Source organism: Erpetoichthys calabaricus, chromosome 1, assembly GCF_900747795.2.
Source record: "Erpetoichthys calabaricus chromosome 1, fErpCal1.3, whole genome shotgun sequence".
Classification (NCBI taxonomy): domain Eukaryota; kingdom Metazoa; phylum Chordata; class Cladistia; order Polypteriformes; family Polypteridae; genus Erpetoichthys; species Erpetoichthys calabaricus.
In genome coordinates this window covers 206,848,230-206,871,816 of record NC_041394.2, presented here as the reverse complement: position 1 = coordinate 206,871,816, position 23,587 = coordinate 206,848,230, and the positions used below count along the sequence as shown (strand labels likewise).

At 36.0% G+C, this 23,587-nt stretch overlaps 2 protein-coding genes across 2 annotated transcripts in view; one reads left to right on the top strand and one right to left on the bottom strand.

Annotated features, from left to right (window-relative positions):
* LOC114658982 (leucine-rich repeat neuronal protein 3-like) overlaps positions 1-22,356 on the bottom strand; it is a 62,203-nt gene extending 39,847 nt beyond the window's left edge. Inside the window, exon 1 of the mRNA XM_028811144.2 lies at positions 22,013-22,356. The gene's annotated coding sequence lies outside the window, so the exon portion shown is untranslated. The remainder of the gene's footprint in view (positions 1-22,012) is intronic.
* immp2l (inner mitochondrial membrane peptidase subunit 2) overlaps positions 1-23,587 on the top strand; it is a 1,592,803-nt gene that overhangs the window by 1,000,389 nt on the left and 568,827 nt on the right. The window lies entirely within an intron of this gene.

The following is a 23,587-nucleotide window of genomic DNA, read 5'->3' as shown; positions in this document are numbered from 1 at the left end:
TGTTTGTGGAGGGTCTATTACTAATAGTAGCTGGAATTTCTTAAAAGTAACATTTTTGAAAGAAATTCTCAGATTTAGAATCTATTTTTAAGGCTCAATGTAAATTGTTAACTGCTGTGGCCCATGATGGAGAGTAGGTCTGGAGCTGTGCTGATAAGTTTCAGTTTCAGAGAAATGTTGTATCATAATATTCAAATAATGCAGCAATGAGGCTGTTTTAGTGTAACATAAATATTGAGTACCTATTTATTCACTCTACGCTTATAGAGTGATGCTCACAAAATTCCTTTCTTCTTTCATTCATTTCTGAGTGACTTTTTTATTACTTTTACAATTAAGCAGAATTAAAAGTGACCTGGTTTACAAGCTATTTGAACGCCTCTCCTGGTATGAATAAAAGAGAAAAATATACAAAATATACAAGCTGAAGTGACCTGTCTCCAAGTAAATTTGAAACTGTAAACCAATCCATATTTTTAGTCAAATTGCCAATGCAATTGAATGAAGCATTTTGAAATTTCAAAAAATTATATGGCATGCTCTATTAGAGATTCAGTATCTCAACTAACAACAAATTTCTCTGAAAAATAAGTGTGCCAAATTTTGACAAAATCTGTCTGTGAGCCAAATTTTAATGAAGGCTGATGAACAGACAGACAGACATTTGTTAAAGAAGATGACTAGATTTAGACTTGCCTACTGATGACTTTGGACTTGACTCGGACTCAAGATAATTGACTGATAATTTCTGCAATTATTATTTTTTGTAATGCATTCCTTTAATTTGCATTCTGTTAATACTGTATACTCTTCACACTCCATAATTTGCATATGTCATCAAGACAAATTAGCATGTTGGAAAAAAAGAACTATGGCAGGATCAACACAGTTATCATTTTTGAATATTCTCACTTTACTACACTGTAGCGAAAGGAATGGCTGTCAGCAAGGTCTGTGTGTCAAAAATCACCAATACAACAGCAATATCTTCGAACTTTATTCTTTACTTCAAGATTCATAAAAAAAGAAATGCTACGTAGATGGGTGGCCCCAAGTACTCCTGCTGATGTGTCATCATCCCAAAAGTGGCTGACATAATACATTAGCCCTTTGACAACTTCAGCAGTGAAATGACTCTCATGTGTTCACTTCAGCCATGGAAAACACAGCCTGGTTTCTTGGCATGCCAACATGCCAGACCCCGTTCCATACTGCTCCTTACTAACCCTGACCATGCTCTAGCACATGGGGTACATCACACAATCCACTCTCTTCCCTCTGATCCAAGTCAGGGTCTATTCCAGGAGAACCATTGCCATCCCACACAAAAGGATGACGCAGGGAAGAACACAAGTGCTTTATTGTACAGTAAGTGATAAGAGCCATTCCCCAAGCACGTTGCAGGGCTACTTTTATGGAAAGTGTTACCGCTCCTTTTCAGTAGCTCGCAGCTAGCGTTTTCTTAGAAGGGCTCAGACATTGCGACATGCTACCTGTGTAGTGAGAAAAAAGCAACATGAATTGAATAAATGTTTAAACTGCTAAGATGTCTAGATGTTTAATGTAAACTAAGTGATATCAGAGAATACATTGTGTATTATTGTGTAACATGGCAATTGTGGATTTGTTTGTTTCATAAGAGATTAGAAAATATTGCCTACTAAAGATAAAAGTTGCACAAGCTGAGCACTGCTAAAGGTATAAAGTAAAATGTACAGTTGGCATGCAGTTACATCATTGCTTGTTCCCACACCATTGTTAGGCATCTGAAACTGTATTGTTTTATTTAAATCTTTTACCTTTTATAATTATCGCAGATATTTTCATATACATCTGTTTACTAGAGATGATCTTAGAAAAAGCAATTGTGGTCTTGCAAACCCAAACACAGTCTACTAGTTCATTAAATGAAGAACAGGACCCAAGTGAGTGAACTGCTGAGTCAGGGCTATTCGTATTATACCATAAAAAGCAAAAAAGCTGAAAGTTGTAGTGCTGCACCACTGCTTGGATTTTTGTGACAGTCAGAACTGTCTTCTGTCTTGGGTTTTAAACAAATAGACTCTCCATTTATTGTTAAAAGTGGCAATAAAAGCAGTGGCAGTGCCTAAAACCAATTTCCCTGTTGAGCAGGTGTTTAGTTATGAAGGGAAGCTAAAATCCTGTCATGCTTCATTTTCTGCAAGTACAATGCATTGTAAATGATGAGGGATTGTTGAATTATTTTTAAAATTATAATTATGCAAAAATATGTAAAGACGTTATTTCAAAATGAGAGTTGATTAAGTAGCCACATTACTCTGAAGCCTTTCAGATCTTAATTTTCTTTAAATACAGCATGTTGTAGATGCAGTGTACTTATATGGGAGCTGGGCAAAATTGATAGAACATATGCAAATTACATCAAAATAAGCCAATTATTTACATGCCAATCACTGTTACTTCTTATTACAATTTTTTTTTTCTCTTGGGAAATCTATTCTCAGTTTGGATGTTAGTATACATCAGACATTGTCCGAATTAAATTCATTGGAAATATTGGTGAAAATATAAGTGTGTTTTTACTCAAGTCTTGACTTGCTGATTAAATTCAGTGACTCGACTTGACTTGCCTGAATGTAATCATTATAACTTAAGACTTGACCTGAAAACTGAAGGTCAGGACTAATTCTCTTTGACTATGTATTCACAGAGTTTAGCCCTTTTAGTCCAATGATACCTGATTTTAGCACATTGTCCATTGACAGCATTTTTGGAAAATGGAGCAGTAATGATGAATATACAATACTGATTAAGTGGAAAGTACTGACAAGACATGACCAGATATGACTTTTTGAGTTACACCTCAAGTTCTTGATTGCGATGCTCCAATCAGGTTTTTTATGGCCGATACCGATCACCAACTTCATGTTACTTGACCTGCCAGTTCTGATGCTGATTTTGTTTTCTTTATCCCTTTACAAAACGTTTTACACTAATCTCCTAGCATAACCAGACAAATAGAAGTCTTAAGTCCTATATTAAAGTGTATTTTTATAATTAAACTATAGACCACAGATGTTAATTGTTCATTTTTTAATAACAAAATGAAATTCTGTAGGCTTGTCGTTCAGTGACCACAAAATATTAGAACTTTTTGCTGTTAAAATATACATTTACTATATTTATACAGGTGTGTGTTTTTTCTTCATTGTTCAACTAGACATTCGTAATTCTTAAGATGTAATTATAAAATATGGATTACCATTTTAGTTATGTAATACTTGTTTCTTGACAAAACTTATGCTGTGTGACACACACCAACAAATAATAAACACAGTACAAATCTTTAAAAAAAGCCTATTGCTTACTAAGCAAGAATTTCAAATTTGTCTTTATCTTTTCATTTTCCAGTTAAAAGTGTAAGGTGCTGTATTTTAAACAAGCACACAGTCCAGACTCAAGTGGTGTTTGTCTGAATTCTGTAAAGTAGCTTATCTTAACATTTGTGTAGTTGCACAGAATGACTTTTCCGGTTACTTTTTTTTCAGTTTATTACTTCAATTTCTTTTCAATAAAGGCTAATGTACCAATCACTGCTCTTTGTTTACACTTCAGAAAGTTTGCTGCAAACGAAAAAAAAAAAAGACTCAACTCAAGGCTCAACTAACGTAATTCCTTGCATAAAGGAGCACTGCAAGTAAGTTACCGTAAATGTTACAAAAGAAGGATCTGAAAGTATTGTTTTTTTGTTTTATGACCAGCTTTTTAACAGATCACCGATCAAATCTTTTTTTAGTGAAATCGGCCTATTTCAATTAGCGGCCCATCGACTGAAGCATCCGTACTTCTTGATGATGTTTTTTTTATCTGTGGTCAGGTTTGTGGAAATGAACAAGAGTAAACTGGAAACAAGTGAGACAAAATAGCAGACTTAATATCACGTTTGGTTAACAATTGTTTTATAAATAGGTCACTTTAAGAGCTTGAACTGTGATATGATGAAGAAGCCAGTCTGGGACACAGTTAATTTGTTTGACATTTGGCTAAATGTTAATTTTCTTATTTTTTTTTTTTACCTGAATGAAATCCTCTTTATTGTCACAGTCACCTCTCAGGAATTACCAACACATTGTAAGTTCTATATTTGCTTCTTGCATCGTCATTCACTTCCTGAAGTATCTTTCTGTCATTTTGAACACTTCATCAGTATATGGCATATTAACAGCAGACAGTGTTTAGTTTAACATTGTGTTTTGTGTGTATACAGGATGTTAAAATGCTGCAGCTATATTCTGGCATGCCATGTTTACATTTCCAATTAGACAGTAATGGTAACTTACTTTAGTTATTCGTTTTGATGTGCAGTCAGAAAGCGGATGCTGTGCAGCCTTATCCATTCTCCTACTGATGTCATTAGGTACATTTACTCATTCAGGTGTTTTGTGTACTGAAATCTTAATCTTTGTTTGCGTTTTAAAATAAAAAATTTTTAATGGCAGTTCTTTTCCCCTCCTTTTGATGGGGTGTGACACATCATTTACTTCAAATGCATATTTTACAATTCATATGTTCATTAACTATTTCAAACTTACATCGACATTTCAGATTTTGGAATTTCAGATTACAGATGTTCAACATGTATAGGCACAGTAGTGAGGTGTAATCAGCTACCATGGGCAAATATTTTTAACATTTTGTGACTATTATAATGTTCCTAAAGTTACATCCAAACATGAAGTGAAATTAAAATGGGCACTAATTTGTGTCCAGGATTAAAATGTAACATATCCTGTCTGGTATAATGCTTTTTCTCCACTTTTGGGCCATAGCCCACTAAAATGTCTATGCATGTCACTGATTTTGCATCCAGGCAACATTTAAAAATGTTTTTCATTTAAATTGATATTATTTGTGTGTTCATCTTACAAAGGGATTTTTTAGTAACAGATTAGTTTTTTTAAGTGGGGGAAAAGAACATTTGTTATTAATTACTTTTGATGGCACAAGATATCATTCACTTCTATTTGCTACTTTGTCTCATAAATACTGACTCGCAACCCAACTTATTCAGTATTGGATGTGAAGTGAACCTACCTGCCAAAGCCCCATATGAATATCATTTTTTATACTTTATATACTGTAGACACATGTTATGCACAATGCATACTGCCTGATAAACTGCCCAGACTTCAGACATGTTAAAAGTTCCTTAACCTAGTTTTTATTATCATGGTAGGAAATGACAACTTTTTGTTTCTAATTTTGAAAATGAAATAGCACCCTGTCAAAATGCTTGCTGACATAGTGGACATAGTTTTCAACTAATATTGGTGGGCAACTAATTTTGTCAATGAGTATTTTTTATTTCAGTGAAGCATCACGCACCTTATTAGGTCACCTAGAAAAAATACACAATTTGAATTCAATGAGAAGTTTTAAAGGAAAAAAGAAGAGTTAATGCTAATGAAACTGGGAGCATCTTAAAATGCAATTTGATGTTTTTACTAGAGAAATTGTCAGAAACAGGCCAATCATTTAGTGGTATTAAAAGCCCACAGACATTAAAGAGAATAATGTAGTAGAAAGAAAATGACTTAAAAATCTAATATCACTTTGGGAAATCATATTGTTCCTCATTTTGCTCAAACAAATACACTGCTTACATAAAATATTAACATACTGTATTTTTTGCAATTTATAGTAGTAGGATGTGTATGTGTGTGTTGGGGTGCTGTTTCATTGATAAATGTATAGTGATATTACTGACCCAGGACAATATGGATCAGGCAGTTTAACTTGTGTAACACAAATTTCTGCAGGCAATTTTAGAGAACAGGCAGGTTTTGTAAGCAGTTAGGTGGATCAAAATTATTAAAGCATCTTGACAGCAAAATATCCAGAAGGGATTTAAATCATTCCGATTTTTCAGTAGGATGTTTTTAAGAATAATATATAAAAATATCTGTAATGTCACCAGAATTGCTGTTTCGATTATCTGAAGGCTGCTGATTGTAGCTCTTACTATTAAAATGCAGTACTTTTCTCAGTCCTGTTGAACTGTGAAAGCTTGTTTCATAGATGGAGACTAAAAGAGCTAAAGTCATGGTCTCCCATAGTACATAGATTTGTCCAAGCAGAGGTTTAAGTGTGGAATGTGTTTCATTCCTCCAGGTTATTTTTTAACGTTGTGGAATTCTATCAGATCTCAAGCACCCAAGTATTGCTCAGAGAAGTTGTCAAATTTCATAAACAACTACTAAAAGTCATTGCTGAAATATCCTCTATTTCTGATGGAATGTGTTTTTTTCAGTTTATGTACATAGACTCATTCTAATTGACACAAAGGATTAGGTCCGGTAATGCCAGTAGCCATTGTAATTCCTTCTGAAATAGCACAGGTTACTAGCTCAACAGGACACAGTCCCTTAAACATTTCCTGAAGCAACTAAACCCTGACACAGACACCGTACTGTCTTCTTTGGCAGAGTCATATAGGAACCAGGCAGTACTCATTGCGGTTTCATAAAAATCTATTAAGTGTGAAGATAGTCCAGACTCACACAGTTATATTTACAGACAAAGACGTTCCTTTCTGTATGTTTTAAAGTATGGATGCTTAATGATCGCAGAAAAAGACTCCTATTCATAGCTTTAATAAAAGATTTTACTTATATAGCAAACTTAAACAGAAAAGTCATCTGAAGGTGTTTCACAATTAAACAATCTTCTTAAATAAAAAAATGAAAGAATAATAAAACTGATTGAAAAGGAGAAATTCTTAAGATATAAATAAAGAAAATTTTAAAGTTTCAAGGATGAAGATCAATCTTTATAGATGGCAAAATGCAGAGCAAAACAATCAGCCTTTACATTTACTTTTCAACTCAGCCGATACTGCAGAGGTCCTGATGAACTGTGTGGCAGAAGGCTGGAGGCCAGACCCAGCAGGGATGCCTGGAAGGTCAGGGAGGCAGCTTATACGTCCCCCGGGCCACGAGCGGTCAACCCACCCTGGATAAGGAGGGGATCACGGGGACCGAGCCAGGAGGCTCAAACCTATAGGGAACTGTAGCCACCGCCATGGGGCTCCCCAAGCGTCATGGAGCCCGGGAAACCTGCACTTCCGCCACACCTGGGTAGGTGGAGGAAGAACCTTTCAAGGACGCCCGGAGTGCTTCTGGGTGCAAGTGCGGCACTTCCGCCACACCAGGAAGTGCTGCCGGAAGATCAGCAGCATGCACCTGGAGCACATCCAGGTGAAGATAAAAGGGGCCACCTTCCTACAGTCGGAGAGCTAGAGTCAGCAGCTGGAGCAGGACGAAGCTCCAGTGACAGGAGGAAGAAAGGCGGCCCATGGACATTGGGAGAGGCCCATGCTGGAAGTGTTTGGTTCTGGAACACTGTGTGTTGTGTGGGATTTTGAGAAGAATAATGTTTTTATTGATGTTTTTACTAGATAAATCAGAAACAGGCCAATCATTTAGTTGTATTAAAAGCCCATAGACATTAAAGAGAATAATGTAGTAGAAAGAAAACGACTTAAAAATCTAATATCACTTTTGGAAATCACATTGTTCCTTATTTTGCTCAAGCAAATACACTGCTTACATAAAATATTAACATACTTTTTGCAATTTATACTAGTAGGATGTGTATGTGTGTGTTGGGGTGATGTTTCATTGATAAATTTATAGTGATATTACTGACCCAAGACAATATGGATCAGGCAGTTTAACTTGTGTAACACAAATTTCTGCAGGCAATTTTAGAGAACAGGTAGGTTTTGTAAGCAGTTAGATGGATCAAAATTATTAAAGTATCTTGACAGCAAAATATCCAGAAGGGATTTAAATCATTCCAATTTTTCAGTAGGATGTTTTTAAGAAGAATATAAAAATACTGCGGTGGGTTGGCACCCTGCCCGGGATTGGTTCCTGCCTTGTGCCCTGTGTTGGCTGGGATTGGCTCCAGCAGACCCCCGTGACCCTGTGTTCGGATTCAGCGGGTTGGAAAATGGATGGATGGATATATAAAAATACCTGTAATGTCACCAGAGTTGCTGTTTCGACTATCTGAAGGCTGCAGATTGTAGCTCTTACTATTAAAATGCAGTACTTTTCTCAGTCCTGTTGAACTGTGAAAGCTTGTTTCATAGATGGAGACTAAAACAGCTAAAGTCATGGTCTCCCATGGTACACAACTTTGTCCAAGCAGAAAGTTAGATCATCCAAACCAGAGGAAACCTATTGGCATGTGTGTAATAAGTAGTGCTGTACAAACCACAAATGCAACATATTTGTAAAAACCAAAAAAGGATTTTGAAAATAATTTCTCATTGTAAGAATATAGATGTATTTTTTCTAAAATACGCACGCAGTACTTTTTATCACAGTAATCAAGGTTTTGGACACAATGTAACCTGTGAAATATTTTGTACAGAAAGAGGACCACCAAACTGTTAAATTACAGTAGCCAAGGTGAGATGATATGAATGCATGAGGGAGTTTTTCTACAATATGCAAGAACACTGAGGGCCTATGTTTTGATTATTTTCTCATGCAGGAAAATTACGTTTTTGCAGATGGAAGCAATGTGAGTTTGAAATGAAAGTAGAGGGTCAATTTTGAAATTGAGAGGACAAAAATTATTTGACATTTATAGTGAACATGGAGAATTCTAGCAACCTGAAGGATAATCACAGATTTGCTGCTATTCTACTGCAGTTTATCATTGCTCATCCAGTTATTAATGTCATCAAAGCACTGAGTAGGGTTAAAATAGTGCAATGTGAACTCTGGGAATGGTCTGAAGAAATCAGCATATCATTAGCACATAAATGAAAGGAAATGAAATGCTGACAAAGGATTTTGCTCATGGATGACAAGTAGCTCAAAAATAAGATAACCCTAAATAATGACCCTTGAGAACTCCAGAATAGAAAGAATGGACATCCGATTTGTTTTCCCAATGTAAACATACAGTAGTCTTTCCTGTTAGATGGCAACAAAAATCAGCCCAGAGCAGAACCAGAGACCCCTGTGTTTTTCAGGCATTGGATTAAAATGCCAAGATTGAGTTCCAAAGCAGAAGTAAATTGAGGAAACATTAGCTAATACCTGCTGTAAGTGTTCTCAATACTGGATCTCATCCACTGTGTATTTTTTTGAGATTCTCAGAATCTGGGAATTCTGCACGTATAAGCCAATTTTAATTGTGTACATTACCATATAGTAAACACTAACATTAAGAATTTGTTTATGAAAGTTTGAGTGAAACAGTACATCAAGTGTTCATTATGGTGAAATGAGCAGAATATAATTTTAAACAAAAGAAGCATGTTACAATTACTGACATTTGACAAGGAAATGTCCTTTGACAAGGAAAATTACATTTTGCTTTCAGAAATGTGTACACCTAAATAAAAAAATAGATCAGGTTCACCTTTGAAATAAATAAGGGAGGGAACCTAAATCTGCTGCGGTGGGCTGGCGCCCTGCCCAGGATTTGTTCCTGTTTTGCACCCTGTGCTGGCTGCGATTGGCTCCAGCCGACCCCCGTGACTCTGTTTTAGGATATAGCGGGTTGGAAAATGACTGACTGACTGACTTACCTAAATCTGTTTTGTTCTTATTTGTCTTGAATGGCAGTAAAGTTTGCCTGCTTTTATTTTTTCTTGTTGATATGAGTGCATATCAGCCACATTTTTAAATATAACTAGAGTAAGTTAGCTTAGTTAGAAGTATTGGCCATTGAGCGAAAACCTAATTTGACTGCTTAAACTCAGATCATGAAAGGAATATACTTGGAGTTCAGTTCTACATATGAAAGTGGCATGTATCCAGTCTAGAAAAATCAAATACCAGGTGTTTTTGGTTGTTTACGCCAAAGTCTAATCTGTGTCATATATGTGGAGGATACTGAATCAGGTCACAGTGCTAGTGTAAATGCGGCATTAGTTATTTAGTAATAATACTCTTTATTACTTACGGCTACAGAACAAATTAAATGTACTGAACGTGTGTCTATGGAATAGTCATGTTGAAGTTTAGTGAGTGGTATTGTATTTTTTTGCCGATTTCAATATCTGTTTTATTTTACCTATTGTAGAACTTGGTTCTTTCATCCTTGACAGTCTCAGATCGTTCTTTTAATTTTGTTAAGAGGTATAACTGGGCCCTGAACATGAATAAGGAAAATGATACCTTAGAGTATCTTGTAGGTGTTAATTCAGAAGAACAGGACCATCAGTCTGTGGTCCATGGAACTTCAAGCCTACTTTCTTGTTGTTCATTCAAGTCATTATAGGCTTTATTCCTTAACACAATTTTATTTATAAGATTTAGATCCATGGTTTCAAGGGGTTTATATGAGTAACATAATTTGATTTTACCAACTTGAAGGGATAATGAAGATTAACTTGTATAGTTTTGCTATACATATGCTGTGTATCAGTTATTCATATATTATGGGTGAGCAGCACAGTATACAAGTCCTGACTTAAACTTTTGGCCCAGTTACCATCACAATTTGCACTTTTTCCATGCATTTCTTATACTTGCTCCCATGTCTAAAAATTGTATAGATTATATTAATTCACAATAGCTAAATGGCCTGGTGTTTAGTGAACGTGAAAGTGTTTTATTTCATAGACAACATTTGTTTATGTAGTAGTTCAGGTTTAGGTTACAGTTCTCTACTGTAGGTAACTAAAGTATCTGTTTTATTAATTTTGAGCTACATGACAATTTTTTATTTGCCAAGAAAGATTACTTAATGTTTCTATAGCTACTTTGAGGGTTTAAAGGTAAATTGGTGGTTGAGGTGGAATAGAATGGGTTCAGTAATTTGCCTGCATTCTTTATTCCACATAAAATGCACAGTATTTTAAAGTTTTGTTTATGCCATACTTATTTTGTGTGAATGACAGATATGGTAAGTAAGAACTTTCGAAATGACATAAATGTAAATGTATGCATATTATACATCATATTTTTTAAACTCTAATCATTGAGTCTTTTTGGATATGTTGCTTGGAGAAACCCAGGATTTGTAAACCTGAAAGGTTTTTTTTTTATTATTATTTATTTTTTTGCTGAGTAAGACAAATACTTTTTTAATCCATGCTTGTTAAATGTTAATCCCAAAGGGCTACTGTCCATGGTTTACTTTCTTGCTTTGCATTTTGCTCTAACCTTAGTGTAATCAAAATGCTGTAGCTGGCTTTAATTTCTTTTTTGATTTATTATTTCTTGCTCACATTATGAGAGCAATCTGCTATAATACCCCCAAGATAATTCTGATAAATTGCAGTTTTCTTTGTTGGCTCTGTGGCTCAAATAACCTTTCTTGTTTGCAGTTGTTTGGAGCAGCCAATATATTTCAGCAAATTGCTAGTGAACTTCAACACATGACAGTGAATAGGTGGTCAGTGTGAATGGTTTATGTCTGCAGCCCCTTGTAAGAAGGTTTCTCCTATTTATTTTTTTCTATAAATATCTAATTATTCAGAAAAAGGCACATGCTTATAAAAAGATAAACAGCTTTGATACCATAATACAACAGACAGTGTCCACCAAAATATTTAATTCTTTGACCCTACATTAATTTGTTCAGCTCATTTAAGGTGGCATCATTAATGAAAAATGATGGCTTTAGTTATGATTTAGAAAATCATAAACCAGTATACAGTTGGAAACACGTAATCTGTTTAGTAATAAGGTGCTATACTTCTTACTTCATTTTTTTTAATAAAATATAAGCACGAAAAGTGGATTAAGGAATGCCACTGCCACTGAAAGAAATTGAAAATAAGTTGTCAGTAGGTTTAATTTATAAATCCATAATGTGTGCCACTGCACTGTTGTATTACAATTATTACAGTAACAATGACAGAATTGGCCTTTTTTTTCTTAAACATATTGATGGAATGTTGTTGCTAGGCAACACTGTCAGGTTTTTTGATAAGTTATTACTTCAGGTTCATCGTAACTCATTCTTTTATAGATCCACTGACCGCCAAACCAGTTCTATTCTTTCTAGATTTGTATTTTCTGTTTTTTTTTTTTAGCTTCTCATTTCTGAATTACAATTGTGGAAAGAGTACAGTGCAGTTGGTGGCAGATTAATTAGCAAGCTGGCAAAGGTGTTTTCAGCTTTTGTGTAGTTTCACATTATGGTCTTATTCTCCATTATATTTACTTGTAAAGAAGAATGTGACCCTTTTTGACTGTGAGCTTGAGTCAAATTATTATTTACTGTTTAACTTAACGTGGAGTGTAAAGACTCTTGTTGCAGGCCTGGGAGCTATTAAATCTTTTTAATGCACTCTCACCACTGTATGAACTTGGTCCCTGCGTTGTAAGTAAATACTGTCTTGTGTCCTTTGTGAATTTACATATGATGTATTATTGATTTCAGAATTCTTCTGCTCAGTGGGACCTGCATTCCTTTTTTTCTGTTGTAAAAATCTGAGCATTATTTTAAAATTAAAACTCTTGGTAGACTGTTATTTTTAGCTAACAATCTGTGCAGGGAGCTGCAGTAGATCAATGGCAGCCACCTTAGAGCAGTTGCCTGCTGTTTAGGCAAAGCCATACAATGTATTTTTATATTAATGAGCACAACACCATTTTTGCATAAGGCTACAAAAATGTTATGTTGATTAATACCCTGTTGTGTGTTTGACTTTAACCCGAAAGCAGCAGCAGTGGGATGTACACAATCTGTTAAGCGATCCTCACACTTCACATTCAGGATCTTGCTTCTCGGCTCCCAGCTTTGGACTCCGGTAACCCCGATTGAGTTGGAAGTGGGTTAAGAAAATGAATGATTTAATGATCTCTCCTATTGATCTAGTCATGCAGCTTGCTGTTTCTTTACAAACTATTACTGCAGGACATCTCCTGTACAAAATTTGGTGGTCAGCCAGGCTACTCATTATTTATTAACACCTTAATGTTTCAAATCTTGTAGCTTCTGGCAGTTTAGTTAGCAGAGGATAAAGATTTATCCAGATTTCCCTAATCAGGACTTTCAGAAGCTTTTAAGGCTGGCACGACACTCTGATGTTACAAAGGATTGTCCCACTTTGTTAACAGTGGCTTTTGTTTATATTCTTGAAGGGAACGGAGTATTATGAACTCTTATTTTTACTTGGGCATTTTGTTTTCATTTAAGCCATGACTGGCACAATAACAAAATTCAGGAAGCAGACCTGAAAGAAGTTGATGCAACATTTTGAATAATAGTTGCTACAGCCAACCCAGAGGTAGGGCTAGGCAATTTAAAATTTGACCGTTTTCTGTGAAACATTGTGTAGACAGTACAAGGCATATTTGTTATTTTATTCAGAGGCACCAGAATAAATACATTAATTATTGGTCTAATTTTAAAGGGAATACAGAATTATTAAACCATTTAACATATTTAAATATAAAGACTTTAAACTTGGCCTTAACTTCAGTCCAGATACACTTATATAGTATGCCTCTTTTTCTGCAACATTCCTCCTCAAATCTGCTTGAACATGAATTAATCATCTGGGAGCTTAAGTCTGAATGCATTTATGAGATGTGGAGTATAGGGTTGTCACCTTTTGCTCAGAAAATAAACTTAAATACCCAGCCTTTCTGTCCTGACTGTTAAACTGTGATTTCTTTATATTTGTAATGCCCTTCCACACTAAAATACAACCCACGATGCTGGTATCAAGGGCAACTCTGAATATTTCCCCAGTTTATTTGTGTATGCATGTAGGACTGGTGGCACTTCCAGAGTAATTTTCTCTGCAGGAGACAGATAAGTTTTTTTTTTAAATAAGACACATTCAAACAATATGCATTATTGATACAGTAATATAGTAAAGTCCTGGCAAAGTGTAGCAGTCTCATGACATGTTCTTCAAATTCATTTTCTGTGGCCAATCTGATGTCCTCTCACAATCTAAACCCTTGCTGTCAGGTTAGACATACAGGCAGATACATCATTGATTGCAAAGGAATATTACACTGTTATATCAGCCAATACATATTAATAACAGATATACATAAACATTAGGCACAGTATGCTCAAGTTTACACAGTAAAATAAATAAATCATTAAAACAAATACATCCATTATCTATTAAAAGTTAACAAATTAAAATGGTATATATTTCTTTTCTTGTACAAGGTTATGTTGCAAGATTTGAAGGCAGTTGGTCAAAAGTACACATCCCCAGTGTGGACAACTGGGAGTGTAAGCATGATAAAGTAGTGTTCCATTCAGAACTGGCTCTTAAATATTACATCAAATATCTATTGACCTGAATATAATGTTTTATAAAATTTCTGTCTGAATTGCTAAAAGAGAAACTATAATAACCAGTATTAATAACGGGATGCATCATAGGGCTCTAATAAATGCTGCCGCCTCACAGCAACAGGAAACTCGGGTTAAATACCAGCTTAGTTATGGCTTGTGTTGTGAATTTTGCATGCTCTCCCTGTGTGTTAGTGGGGAGGGGCATATCCCTGCTGTTCTGGTTTCCTTTAATATTTGGAAAAGATAAATATTTGGGAGAAGTGATGATTCAAATTTGGCCCCTTGTAAGTGTCTAGAGGTGAGTTTGTGATCTTGTCTTGTGATGGACTTTCATACTATTGAGGATTGGAGCTTGATGTTTGCCTAAAGCTGCAGAGAAGAAGTGAAGGCCTGGCTCCCTTCAATCCTGATTCAGAATAAAAAGGTTATTAAAATGAACGGGTTAATGGATTACAAGAATTTTTGAAAGTTGAAAATTATACAATAGAAAGAAAATGACAAGATCTACATATTTAATGTTGTCATTTTCATTTGGACATTTTTGTTATACAATCCTTAACCTAAAAGTTTATTTATGCAAGGGAAGCCTAGCTTGATTAGTAAGTAATTTTGACATAAATTAGAACAGCATGTAGAAAGCGCTATAAATGTTTATTTAAATAGTTCATTATAGTGGAATCTTTTAAAATAATTTTGCCATTTTAAAGTGTTACTCCATCCATCCATTTACCCATCCATTATTAATTCTGCCTAATTCAATTCTTAGAGTCCAACTTGGCAACATGTCACATTATGCAGGAACCAACCGTGGGCAGGGAGTCCGTTAATTACAGGGCCTGATCACCAACACACCTGCACTCATTCATATGTGATCTAGTTAGAGGGGTACATACTGTATTTGGAGTGTGGGAGGAAAGCCAACACGGTCATGAGGAAAGCATACGAACTCCATAGGCACTGTATAGGGGCCAGGATTTGAAGCCATTCCTTTGGAGCTGTGAGACAGCTGCTACAGCTGCATGTGGGGTTTTATAACAGGATGATTTTAGGCAATGGCCTAACTAATAAACAGCAAGTGACTGACATGCATAAAGTGAGGTGGAGAAAAATACTGTTAGGAAATTGACTCTAGACTGTTAAATCAAGCCATCTTTGAGTTTACAAAGCAGACGACTGTTAATATGAAGCATTTTGAGGATGTTTTTTCTTATGGAAGATTTTTACCATCCTTCCTTTTTTTATACTGTTATCCTGTTCAAGGTTGCAGGGAGCAATGCTTGCAAATTGGAAACTCACACAGGAGAAGGTGATACGCCATTGCAGAACACACTCAAGCACACACTCAAATCAAGAGCCCTGTAGAGACAGGGAGAACGTGCAAACTGCATAAAAAAAAATTGATTCGAACCAATGAGTCAATTTGGGGGAGCAGTGCTATTCAATACACTTCTGTGCCTCCCTACAGAATGAAATGTTGTATTTAAAATATTGAATTAGGTTGAGATGGTGGGCTCCGACTTTGAAATTGAACTTGGGACTCGTCACGTGTTTCAGTATACCCCATGGAGAGTGTAAAAATCAACACAACATAAGGATTGTTTATTGTTGATTATTAAAACTGTTGAAATCAGTTTTTCATTTATACTCTCGAATTGAAAAAAAAAAATGAAAGAGATTTTTTCCTTATACAAGAAGAATTTTTAACACACTTCTCTCATCTATGTTCATTTGTGGTCTGTAATGAAAGATTAAATTACATGCGCACCATCACACAAAGTGGAATTTAAGTTTAAGTCAGTGGATACAGTTTTAGAGTAACTAGATGATAAGTAAAATATTAAACAGTACTGAGACTTCCTACTACTTTTTTGTAATTTAAAATGCAAATTGCATAACAGAAGTTGGTGCTTACAATATGCACATAAGGGCAAATGAAACCCAGCTCAGTCAGGCAGTGGATTTAGCAAACCACTCTGTAATTCACTGAACTGTAAAGTTTCAAATAAATATGTTGTCCAGCCACCACAATCCTACTTTTATTGTTTGTCTTCAGAATTGAGTGATATTTATTATTTATGTAAAAGTAAAGGAAATGAGTTCACAAAAGAAATGATGAGATTAAAAATGTAGTCATTTGCATAGGGATGTAGCTGAAAATGTTAAGTATTAATGTAGCAAAAAATGGTAACAGCTGTTATTTATGCAGAAGTTCCCTTTCAGACAGCGTTGAATGGGCTGTGCTGTGCTGCCTGCTTAGGTTGGCTCTTTCTTTCTTGCATTCTTATACTGAAGAAATACAGATGTCTTATTTAAGTCCTAACAGTTTTTGTACATTGGCATAAACTTTAAATGCATGTATAGAAACTGCCAGGTGCCACTGTTCACTGTCTGATTTACTAAAGTACCACATCAAACAGTTAATTTTCCCTGAATTCATCTTGTATGAATGAAGACATAATGTTTTTAAACCTTTTTCTTACCATCTACAGTATCTATCTTGAATTCAGATGAATACTTAAATTTCTTTCTTTCTATCTATCTATCTATCTATCTATCTATCTATCTATCTATCTATCTATCTATCTATCTATCTGTCTGTCTGTCTGTCTGTCTGTCTGTCTGTCTGTCTGTCTGTCTGTCTGTCTGTCTGTCTGTCTGTGTGTGTGTGTGGGTTCCTTCTGTCCCTCCGTCCATCTGTCTCTCATATAAAATTATTTGTTGTATATTTTAAATTTAAAGAGAATGAAACGAAGCTAAAGTTTGTAAGCACCAACTTGCTGTGGATTTTGCAATTAAATTAAAACACACACAATAAATAGATGCTATCGCTAAAAAATGTCACCTGAGTTTGTAAAGATGTCTCAGATACAATCAGATGGTGGAAAGTCATTGCATGACAGATGATACCAGGTTGACAGAGGAAACTATTGGATTGTGATAGCTGTGCACTGCAAAACAACTCTTCCCACACAGAATATTTCTTTCAGTGTTTTTACTTTACTGGTTGGTGTGACACAATAAGCAGGATGTCTATGGTTATAATCTCTCATACGTTTAAATGCCTACAAGCCTATCATTTGGGCTTATATGCACAAGAGTCCTACAAATTATCTCCCTGGCATTTTGGCAGATAATGCAGAATATGAATTTTGTTCATGGGAGAGTGGTATTATTACATCCTGCATGTCAGCCACGGCCTGCCTATCATATCTCTTCTACCACTTTAAGTGCAGTGAAATAAAAAAAATGGAATCTGCCTGACAGGACCTTCTACCACTTCTCATAATTTGAGCTGTTTTATCTGTCCCTTAGGCAAGCTGCAATTTAAGAGTTACCCAAAAAAAAAATTGTGCCCCCCACAGTTACTATATACAATTTCTGTCTAAACAAAATAATGTTGTTTGAATGGAAAAAGATAACATGATTCTCTAAATTTGATTAGGAGCAGAATTGTGCATGTACAGTAAGTAATTAATGGTGCCTGTTAAATAACTCTCTGTGTGTATGTACTGTATGTATGGATATATATATATATATATATATATATATATATATATATATATATATATATATGTATGTATTACAGTATACATACTATATTTTTTTTTTTTTTAAAATAGTCCTATTTCTTGTAACTTGCTGAACATTCAAAATCTATTGTTATCACAGTTTAGCCACTTTTTCATTCACTTAATAAAGCTGTCCATCTGTCCATTTAAACTACAGCTAGAAAACATTAAGATTTTTGTCTTCTTTTAAACTGTGCTTTTACAAAACATGCTAATTTAAACCGATGATTAGGATGGAGTCCAAGTCACACTGGCATGTTGCACGACTCTGTGTGCAGATTAAACAGAGCATTTCTTTCTTGGTTATTTACCAGAGTGCTGTATTGATTTTGCTCTCCTACTGAGGCTCAATCTGACCTCTTGTATGGAGCCCTTCACTGCCACTTTCCTCCATATTCTAATAACGTCTCATCTAAGTGAAATGTTCCAGGCATGCTGGCTTTTCCCAGTACAGCTTTGTTGCTGAAGAGTGGGTGTCTGAGTGAGCATTGATCTGCAAGCTGATCTTCTCCAGTAAGTTCAACTTCATCATAATAAGTTTGAATTTGAAAAAAAAAATTAGATAATATACTGAAATGTATTTGCTGTGCCTAACAGCTATTTTCTAATTTGTTTTCTGCTTTATCCCATTATTACAATTTTCCAGAAAACTATTCAATAATTTATTTGATCTGATAACATAATTGGGAGAATAGCAATAGATATATAAATAAATCATAGGCATGCTAAACATGTGGTGCTGCCCTTTCTAATTGAGATTTATGAACACACTATTTTTGGCAGGTGGAGAACAAATACCCCTTCATGCTAAGCAACCTGTGCTAGTTAACCTTACGTCTTGCGTGTTGAAAAAAATTAAATTGTTTGCTAAGAGATGCACATGTAGAGACCAAAGTTACCTGCTCTGGCTTGTAGTGCAGCTTGTCAGCCATTGATGGTTGGTTTCTTTTCCAACATCCTTGCCCGGCTTGTGATTGTTTTTAACTGCAGGTACTTGTCGCTTGATGAACTTTTCTAACGTCCAATTTTTTGAATGCTAAAGTGGCCACACAGTGTATCTCAACAGATGGAGTTATTCCTAATTCTTGAATTTATGTTGCACTGTGGCTGCATGCTAATTGCTATTATGATTGATGTGCTATCTTATAGACTAACTCCTAGAGGTCAAGCAGGCATAAATTGGCCATAAATGTTTCTTAATAAATACATGCATTTATATGAAATAGTTAAGATCACCTTTTAAGCACTGAATAATTGGTACCTGAATGAATGAACGATAAACAATCTTAATCCATGCCCTATTAAATATAGAGCCTTTTTCGGTTGACGTAATAATGTATCAAAAGAGCAACACTATAAAAGCTCAATGATTTTAATTTAAATACAGTACAAATATTTCAGAAAATGCATATTTCAGAGCTTACATAAGATTTAATAAATAAATGAGTAAAAAAAAAAATAATACCAGCATTTTTAAATGCTTTAGACTATTGAGGCTATTAAGTGCTCAAGCATTAGAGCCTTAAATTTTGTAATAAAGGTTTTTTGAGCTGTCATTAACAAAAGCAGCTTAGAGCCCAGTTCAGTTCTTTAAACACAAATTGTCTCTCCTGGGAGACTGAGGCAGCCACACCGCAGGTCATTGCATGTACATATTTATCTATAATAATTTCCTTAAGAAATGTGTTTTTTGGTTTTTTTTTGTCCCTTTTTTTTAGCTCAACTAAAAAGCATTGAAAATACCCTGTTCCATTAATTCTCTGTGTCGATCAAAGTTCAAATCAGCATGAGAAGTCATTCTCTTTGGTGTTCTTCTGGAGACTTTAGGATCGCATGTTTTAGCCTTTGCTTTGGTTTGTTGGCCTTGCTTGCTGGATCTTGCATGACTGAGGTTAATTAAAGATCCTACACAATCTGATTATCATTTCATCGTATGATTAGTTTGTGCAACCAAAGTAAGAATCTGTTCACCTGCTAGCTGTCTGTCTTGTCAACATAATTTCTGTAAGGTGCAGTTCCAATCTTTATTCGCTGCTATTCGCAAGTTGTTCATATGGGCCACATGCAAAGTTTCACTCTATCTGTGTACAAACCTACAGGCTCAGCACCTATGGTGCTCGTTTCATTTCTTAATGCACTGTGTCATTCAGAGCTCCAAAGTAGAGCACCACTTTGCCTGCTAGATGCCTATGAATCGATTAATTTGTTGGATGTTTAAGTGTGTGCTGCTGGCTGCTTCTTCTACTCCCACACACACATCAGTAGATAGATTAATAGGCAGCTATTGGTATGTATGCAGAGACAGAGAGAAATGGAAACAGTCAGCATACGTACATAATGTTCACATGCTCAGCCTACATATTCCTGATGCTTTCATTTCACCATTTGAGATATTTGCTTGTTTTCGATAAGAAATTTTGAAAGCAGCCCAGTTTCATTTTTCTTAAGACGAGAACCTGTTGTAAAACCCGTTCATTTTATGGAGAGGAAATCGAATGTGGTGCCACATTGTCAGAGCTACTTTATTGTCATCATTTACAAAGGTCATCTGAATTAATTGACTCCTTACCATATGAATTGTTAAGCTTCTGGCTTTCTGACAGATTTACAATAATGCAGCAAGCCTTCTAGTCCCCATGAAACCTTTCCATTTTGCTGTTGTGCAAAAAGAAAAAGCAGGGTTTATAAAGAGAAACAGCTAGGCAGATGTGATGGGAGATTAGTAAACTTCTAAACGAGAAGTATGCTGGATACAATAGGATGTTAATTCATTTAGTGAGGGTAGGGGGTGCACACTGAGGAGGTAATGGGGGAGGTCAGAATCAATATCAAAATAAGAATCAAAGGATGGCAGGTCCAAGCAAGCCCTTATGTGACGTTGCTACTGTATGTTTAACCATACCTCAAATAGAACTGCTTCCAGAAGGATAAGACAGCATTGTAAGAGCAGACTTCAGAGTCCGCCAGTTCAACAGTTTGTATTGAGTCGTGCTTTTCTTAAATGAATGAGAAGTTGCATTAATTACAGCTTGCCTTCAGTGTTTGCTTAAGCCGCCTTTATTAGTATGAAACTGATGCAATGAAGCTATTTCCTGCAAAGAAATCACAAGGCTCTGTTTTTTAGAAGGGTTTTTTTTTCTTCTTGCAAATAAATCATTCAGGTCTCGTTTATCTATTCATTCTGGTATTAATAAAGAGCAGTATGAAAAGGCAGTATCTGAAAATGGCTGGAAAGAAAATGTATATGTGCCACTGCAGAACAACATATGCAGGAATTCCTGCACCTAAGAAATAAGCAGTTTGGCTTATTCCTCAGAGGCATAGCACAGGAGAAATGCCACACTGCAATCATGTTAATTATAAAAAGAAAATGAGGCATGGTATTCAGCTGTTCAGTTTGTTTGCAAAGCTAAAGAATATTTTCTGAAAAACACCAGTTGAGGCTTTTTTCGTGTGGTTTCTGTCTGCATTACCTATTGGTTGCTCATCCTGATTATAATGGAGAAAAAAAGTAATTTACCACCAACCTGCAGGGGAAGTGGGGAAGAAATGATGCGTGCTTACGTGTGTGTGTGTGTGTGTGTGTGTGTGTGTGTGTGTGTGTGTGTGTCTGTCTATTCTGTTAGTCACAGTCCTGTCATTTGGTCTTATACACTGGATACTTCAGGGCCAAGCCAGTGAAACCCAAGAAAAACATTTTCATTCTAACCCTATTTCAGGTGCAGTATCTTGTATCCTGTTTACTCCAAGGATTTTCCATTAGTGGTGGTTACTTCTCGTTACCTTTTCTTTTTAAAAATAGCACTAGCTATTAAATATGCTTATCTGTTATAATGTTAGTCATAGAGTCTCAGATACGCTAAATGAATGGCAGGTCCTCCTGTTTTATGTAACACCTACCTCTAACTGGTGCTAGCAAACAGCATCACAGAAGACATGCACATGTTAAAAAGAACACACACGCTTTCTATACTGTATTGGTGTATCAGCAGAATGCAGAAGATGCAGTGCTTTAACATTTATTAAGAAGCTTTATAAATGCCATGGCACATCTTCTATAACAGTAAGACTGTGTTTTGACTAAATATGTGAAGATTGAATTAAAAAAAGGAACACAAGTATAAAACACAATAAAGTGAAAAAAGTAGCATCCTACTTACCTTCATACTTGAGCTACAAGCTCTAGTGAATGCTTTGCCTTTGCATTCATTAAGCTCCTTTGAAGGTTTTCAAGAACAGTCCTGTGCTGCAGAGAGCTTGCACATTACAGAGTACAATACATAGATCCTTTTCCTTTGACAGTAAGAGAGGAAACTGCTTGCTTCCAGCTACAATTCCCCGTTACACTTGCCACTGATCTGCTCCTGACTGGCAAATGCTCACAATCCAGTGAAGAGAACCGTGGCTCTGCTTTTTATTTCCCCCTCCTCTTTTCCGCTGTGGTTAGTGGTGCATCATTCACCCGATCAGCTGTCACATTGACATGGTGCTGCCTGCTCAGCGGTCATTAATAACTGAACACCCTCCACTCCCCAGAGAGGAGCCAATCGCTTCAGCGTGCAGAGCTACAGTGCTTGCAGCTGCCTCAGTCTGGTTGGCTGAACTGGCCTGTCTGTTAAATGACACTGCTGTTTAAGAATGGGTGGAGAGGGTGGAGGGGAGGGGGCGTAGATATATTCTCCTGCTAGTCCTTGCAGCTTTGTTGTACACTGTAAGGATTTTTGAGGACAATACTAAACAAACAGATTTTATGATGGAGAAATAAGACTTCTACCTTCTGTAAAGTATACCTCATGTGGAGAATGTATTTTATCTGTTTTGCTTCTAATGCAATCGAATACAAAAGTCAGACCTTGACAGTCATAGGGACCTTGTTAAATTACATCAAACTACTGTTCTGTTTACTTGACACTCTACAAGACATTAAACTTTAAGTCATGCTAATCATCTATCTATCTATCTATCTATCTATCTATCTATCTATCTATCTATCTATCTATCTATCTGTCTGTCTGTCTGTCTGTCTGTCTGTCTGTCTGTCTGTCTGTCTACTTTATTGTTATAACAGCTCCATCTGCAAGGAATATGATTAACTAAAATATCAATACCACCATAGAACATAAGGACAACAGTGATCATCATTCCATAATGGCCCACTAACAACAAATAGGGTATAAAGTCATCAGAGGTGACTGTGTGCAGAGGGTGCAGACCTATAAATACCTGGGAGTGCAGCTGGATGATAAATTGGACTGGACTGACAATACTGATTCTCTGTGCAAGAGAGGACAGAGCCGGCTATACTTCCTTAGAAGACTGGCATCCTTCAACATCTGCAATAAGATGCTGCAGATGTTCTATCAGACGGTTGTGGCGAGCGCCCTCTTCTACGTGGTGGTGTGCTGGGGAGGCAGCATTAAGAAGAAGGACACCTCACATCTGGACAAACTGGTGAGGAAGGCAGGCTGTATTGTCGGCACGGAGCTGGACAGTTTGACATCTGTGGCGGAGTGACGGGCACTGAGCAGGCTCCTGTCAATCATGGAGAATCCACTGCATCCACTAAACAGTATCATCTCCAGACAGAGGAGCAGCTTCAGCGACAGACTGCTGTCACTGTCCTGCTCCACTGACAGACTGAGGAGATCATTCCTCCCCCAAACTATGTGACTCTTCAGTTCCACCTGGGGGGGTAAACGTTAACATTATTCAGAGTTATTGTCTGTTTTTACCTT